Source organism: Oncorhynchus keta, chromosome 13 (assembly GCF_023373465.1).
Source record: "Oncorhynchus keta strain PuntledgeMale-10-30-2019 chromosome 13, Oket_V2, whole genome shotgun sequence".
Lineage (NCBI taxonomy): Eukaryota > Metazoa > Chordata > Actinopteri > Salmoniformes > Salmonidae > Oncorhynchus > Oncorhynchus keta.
Genome location: NC_068433.1, coordinates 2,677,056 through 2,683,283, shown reverse-complemented (window position 1 = coordinate 2,683,283; position 6,228 = coordinate 2,677,056). Strand labels below are relative to the sequence as shown.

At 48.1% G+C, this 6,228-nt stretch overlaps 1 protein-coding gene across 2 annotated transcripts in view; it reads right to left on the bottom strand.

Annotated features, from left to right (window-relative positions):
* Positions 1-6,228, bottom strand: part of LOC118392612 (SH3 domain-containing protein 19-like) — a 153,954-nt gene that overhangs the window by 92,995 nt on the left and 54,731 nt on the right. The gene's annotated exons all lie outside the window — the stretch shown is intronic.

Below are 6,228 nucleotides of genomic sequence, written 5' to 3'. Positions count from 1 at the left end.
AGCGGCGCGGCGACATGAATCCAACAAGCCATGGAGGAAAAGGAGCAACTTGGAGAAGCGAACCAGAGTAATGAACAGCTGAAGGAGATCCAGAAAAACATCGCTAAAATGCTTTCAATGCTCACCACAACAAACCGTTACAATCGGTTGTTAAAAACGTAGATTAGTTTACGTCAGACACACACAGTGCGCATGAATGAACAAGACAACTAAATTAACCTTTTGGAAACAAACTTCGCACCAGCAAGAAAACATAATGAGACGAAACAACAAGCTAATGTAGTCCTAACCGGAAGATTAGGAAGAAAGGCAACCTGGTCTCAGAGCATTTCGCATTGTTCTGTACGTAAATGCGAGACACTCCTTTAATATGATATGTTATGTTTGGTATGGTTACATAAGACATATGGTTACTTAAGGCAAAAATTAAAGTTGGATGGTTGGGTGTGTGTATAACATGAACGTCTAGCAACCCCAAGGTTGAGAGTTTGAATCTCATCACGGACAACTTGAGCATTTTAGCTAATTAGCAACATATCAACTACTTATTATCTACTTTGCATGTTAGATAACTGGGTTGGCACCCCCCCTTAGTTGTGCCGTGGCGGAGATCTTTGTGGGCTATACTCGGCCTTGTCTCAGGATGGTAAGTTGGTGGTTGAAGATATCCCTCTAGTGGTGTGGGAGCTGTACTTTGTAAAAGTGGGTGGGGTTATATCCTGCCTGTTTGGCCCTGTCCGGGGGTATCATCGGATGGGGCCACAGTGTCTCCTGACTCCTCCTGTCTCAGCCTCCAGTATTTATGCTGCAGTAGTTTATGTGTCAGGGGGCTAGGGTCAGTTTGTTATATCTGGAGTACTTCTCCTGTCTTATCCGGTGTCCTGTGTGAATTTATGTATGCTCTCTCTAATTCTTTCTTTCTTTCTTTCTTTCTTTCTTTCTTTCTTTCTTTCTTTCTTTCTCTCTCTCGGAGGACCTGATCCCTAGGACTACCTGGCATGATGACTCCGTGTTGTCCCCAGTCCACCTGGCCGTGCTGCTGCTCCAGTTTCAACTGTTCTGCCTGCGGCTATGGAACCCTGACCTGTTCACTGTGATTACTATTATTCGACCATGCTGGTCATTTATGAACATTTGAACATCTTGGCCATGTTCTGTTATAATTTCCACCCGGCACAGCCAGAAGAGGACTGGCCACCCCACATAGCCTGGTTCCTCTCTAGGTTTCTTCCTAGGTTTTGGCCTTTCTAGGGAGTTTTTCCTAGCCACCGTGCTTCTACACCTGCATTGCTTGCTGTTTGGGTTTTAGGCTGGGTTTCTGTACAGCACTTTGATATATCAGCTGATGTGAGAAAGGCTTTATAAATACATTTGATTTGATTTGAGATAACCCTTCACCTGACCATAACCTTAACCCTTTTAACTAACCCCTTCACTTAACCCCAACCCTTTAATCTAACTCCTAAACATAATCCTAATGCCTAGCTAACGTTAACGAGCTAGCTAACGTTCGCCTCCAAACTAGAATTCATAATATGTCATACATTTTGAAAAATTCGTAACATATCATACAAAATGGACAATGTAAATCCACAAATTAATACAGTTGAAGTCGGAAGTTTACAGACACCTAGTTTTGAACTCAGTTTTTCACTATTCCTGACATTTAATCCTAGTAAAAAAAAAATATCCCTGTCTTAGAGGTCAGTTAGGAAAATAAAAATTAAAAATGTGAACGGTCTAAATAATAGTAGAGCATCTTCACAAGGTCCTTTGTTGTTGTTCTGGGATTGATTTGCACTTTTTGCACCAAAGTACGTTCATCTCTAGGAGACAAAACGCGTCTCCTTCCTGAGCGGTATGACAGCTGCGTGGTCCCATGGTGTTTATTCTTGCATACTATTGTTTATACAGATGAACGTGGTACCGTCAGTCATTTGGAAATTGCTCCCAAGGATGAACCAGACTTGTGGAGGTCTAAAATTTTGTTTCTGAGGTCTTGGCTGATTTTCCAATGATGTCAAGCAAAGAGGCACCGAGTTTGAAGGTAGGCCTTGAAATACATCCACAGGTACACTTCCAATTGACTCAAATGATGTCTATTAGCCTATCAGAAGCTTCTAAAGCCATGACATAATTTTCTGGAATTTTCCGAGCTGTTTAAAGGCACAGTCAACTTAGTGTATGTAAACCTCTGACCTACTGGAATTGTGATACAGTGAATTATAAGTTTTCTTCTCTAGGGAGTAACGATAGAAGTAACTGATGCCACATGGCTACATGGAAACTGAAAAGATAATTCAAAAGGGTGAATATAGCATTTACACTACCGGTCAAAAGTTTTAGATTACCTACTCATTCAAGGGTTTTTCTTTATTTTTACTATTTTCTACATTGTAGAATAATAGTGAAGACATCAAAACTATGAAATAAAACATATGGAATCATAAAGTAACCAAAAAAAGTGTTAAACAAATTTTTATATTTGAGATTCTTCAAAGTAGCCACCCTTTGCCTTGATGACAGCTTTGCACACTCTTGGCATTCTCTCAACCAGCTTCATGAGGTAGTCACCTGGAATGCATTTCAATTAACAGGTGTGCCTTGTTTAACGTTAATTTGTGGAATTTCTTGTGTCGTCGGAAGGATGAGACCAAGGCGCAGTGTTCTTTGAGTTCCACATAATTGAATAATGAAGTGAAACTTCTAGAAAAAACAAAAACAATAAAGAATACAACGACCGAACAGCTTCGTTGTGACAACTACCTGCACAGAACCGAAACAAGAAGATCCCACACTGAAGGACGGAAAAAAGCTACCTAAGTATGATTCCCAATCAGAGACAACGATAGACAGCTGTCCCTGATTGAGAACCATACCTGACCAAACACAAAGAAATAGAAAACATGAACATAAAATGCCCACCCTAGTCACACCCTGGCCTAACCAAAATAGAGAATAAAAACCCTCTCTATGGCCAGGGTGTGACAGTACCCCACACCCCCTCTGGCTGCTCCGGACAGGGGGGCGACTCTGGCTGCTCCGGACAGGAGGGCGACTCTGGCAGCTCCGGACAGGAGGGCGACTCTGGAGTGAGGAGACGCAGAGACAGCCTGGTGCGTGGGGCTGCCACAGGGCCCACTAGGCTAGGGAGACCTACAGGAGGCCTGGTGAGTAGAGGAGGCATCGGATGAACCGGGCTGTGGGGGAGCACTGGAGCTCTGGTGCGCAGCCTTAGCACAACTCTTCCAGGCTGAATGCCCACTTTAGCCCTGCCCCTCCAGAGTGCAGGCACAGGTCGAACCGGGCTGTGGGGAAGCACTGGAGGTCTGGTGCTTAATACTCGCACCTCTCCATTTGGCTCAATACCCACTTTCGCCCGGCACGGGCGGAACGCAGGCATAGGACGCACTGCACTGTCCCAGCGCCCCGGAGACACAGTACGCAGAGCCGGCGCAGGATACCCTGGGCCGAAACGGCGCACCGGAGACCAAACGCGCTGAGCTGGCACAATCCGCCCTGGCTGGATGCCCACTCTCGCATGGCACTTGCGGGGGGCTGGCATATAGCGCTCCAGGCTATGAGCGCACACTGGAGACACTGTGCGCTTCATCGCATAACACGGTGCCTGACCAGTACTACGCAGCTTCCGGTAAGCACGGGGAGTTGGCTCAGGTCTATAGCCTGACTCCGCCAATCACCCCATGTGCCTCCTCCCCAAAAAATGTTTTGGGGCTGCCTCTCATGCCTGCTGCGCTGCCTTGCCTCATGTCGCCGCCTCTCAGCTTTAGCTGCCTCCAACTCTTCCTTCGGGCGGCGATATTCCCCAGCATGTCTCCAGGGTCCCTGTCCGTCCAATATCTCCTCCCATGTCCATTCCTCCAGAAAAACGCTGCTTGGTCTCTTTGTGGTGGGATCTTCTGTAAATCTTCTGTCAGCTGTCCCTGATTGAGAACCGTACCTGCCCAAACACAAAGAAATAGAAATGGACTGAATATACTCTCTTACAACCTGCCTCACCCAATGTGGTACGGATCTGCTATTTTTATACTATAGAACCGTAACCCCCATCAGAAGCTAGCCAGCTAACTAGCTACTAGCTAGTAGTCAGTTAGCCACTGTTAGCGGTCGACACTGTTAACTCGGGCCTCAACTTGGTCAATACCTGCCAGTCTGCACAGCGCGATATCAACCCAGAGCATATCTGACTGCTTTTTCTCGACCACATCTCCGTATTCCTACTGCAAGCTCTGAACCTTTACACTGGATCATCACAGCTAGCTAGCTGCTATCATGGCTAGTGGCTACTCCTGGCTAACGTCTCTGTCCCGAAGCAAGCACCAGTTAGCCTGGAGCTAGCCTCAAGCTAACCCCATCTCCCGGCTACCCGAAGAGGTCCACCAGCCAATTCTTGGGCTACAATAACTCTTTTGCCAATTGGCCTGGACCCTTTACTGCCGACACGGAGCCCCGTGATCCATCACAACTGGTCTGCCGACTGACACACACAGTCAGACAGACAATCACATATCTGAGGTGGTTTCAACAAGCTCTTCCGTTGCGACATCGCCGGAGGTCCATCTGCTATCCCCGGCCCGCTAGCCCCTGCCTGCTAGCCCCAGACAGCTAGCTTTCTGAATTGCTAGCTGTCTCCAGCTCGCTTAGCATATTAGCAACTACTGAATCGGGTCAATTGCTACTCATTGATCACTCGGCTACACATGCCTCTCCCTGATGTCAATACACCTTGTCCATTGCTGTTCTGGTTAGTTATTATTGTCTTATTTTACTGTAGAGCCTCCAGCCCAACATGTCTTAGATAGACCTTTTGTTCCACCCTCCACATTTACATTACATTTACATTTAAGTCATTTAGCAGACGCTCTTATCCAGAGCGACTTACAAATTGGTGCATTCACCTTATGACATCCAGTGGAACAGCCACTTTACAATAGTGCATCTAAATCTTTTAGGGGGGTGAGAAGGATTACTTATCCTATCCTAGGTATTCCTTAAAGAGGTGGGGTTTCAGGTGTCTCCGGAAGGTGGTGATTGACTCCGCTGTCCTGGCGTCGTGAGGGAGTTTGTTCCACCATTGGGGGGCCAGAGCAGCGAACAGTTTTGACTGGGCTGAGCGGGAACTGTACTTCCTCAGTGGTAGGGAGGCGAGCAGGCCAGAGGTGGATGAACACAGTGCCCTTGTTTGGGTGTAGGGCCTGATCAGAGCCTGGAGGTACTGAGGTGCCGTTCCCCTCACAGCTCCGTAGGCAAGCACCATGGTCTTGTAGCGGATGCGAGCTTCAACTGGAAGCCAGTGGAGAGAGCGGAGGAGCGGGGTGACGTGAGAGAACTTGGGAAGGTTGAACACCAGACGGGCTGCGGCGTTCTGGATGAGTTGTAGGGGTTTAATGGCACAGGCAGGGAGCCCAGCCAACAGCGAGTTGCAGTAATCCAGACGGGAGATGACAAGTGCCTGGATTAGGACCTGCGCCGCTTCCTGTGTGAGGCAGGGTCGTACTCTGCGGATGTTGTAGAGCATGAACCTACAGGAACGGGCCACCGCCTTGATGTTAGTTGAGAACGACAGGGTGTTGTCCAGGATCACGCCACGGTTCTTAACGCTCTGGGAGGAGGACACAATGGAGTTGTCAACCGTGATGGCGAGATCATGGAACGGGCAGTCCTTCCCCGGGAGGAAGAGCAGCTCCGTTATGCCAAGGTTCAGCTTGAGGTGGTGATCCGTCATCCACACTGATATGTCTGCCAGACATGCAGAGATGCGATTCGCCACCTGGTCATCAGAAGGGGGAAAGGAGAAGATTAATTGTGTGTCGTCTGCATAGCAATGATAGGAGAGACCATGTGAGGTTATGACAGAGCCAAGTGACTTGGTGTATAGCGAGAATAGGAGAGGGCCTAGAACAGAGCCCTGGGGGACACCAGTGGTGAGAGCGCGTGGTGAGGAGACAGATTCTCGCCACGCCACCTGGTAGGAGCGCAAGGTAGGACGCAATCCAAGCGTGAGCCGCGCCGGAGATGCCCAACTCGGAGAGGGTGGAGAGGAGGATCTGATGGTTCACAGTATCGAAGGCAGCCGATAGGTCTAGAAGGATGAGAGCAGAGGAGAGAGAGTTAGCTTTAGCAGTGCGGAGCGCCTCCGTGATACAGAGAAGAGCAGTCTCAGTTGAATGACTAGTCTTGAAACCTGACTGATTTGGATCAAGAAGG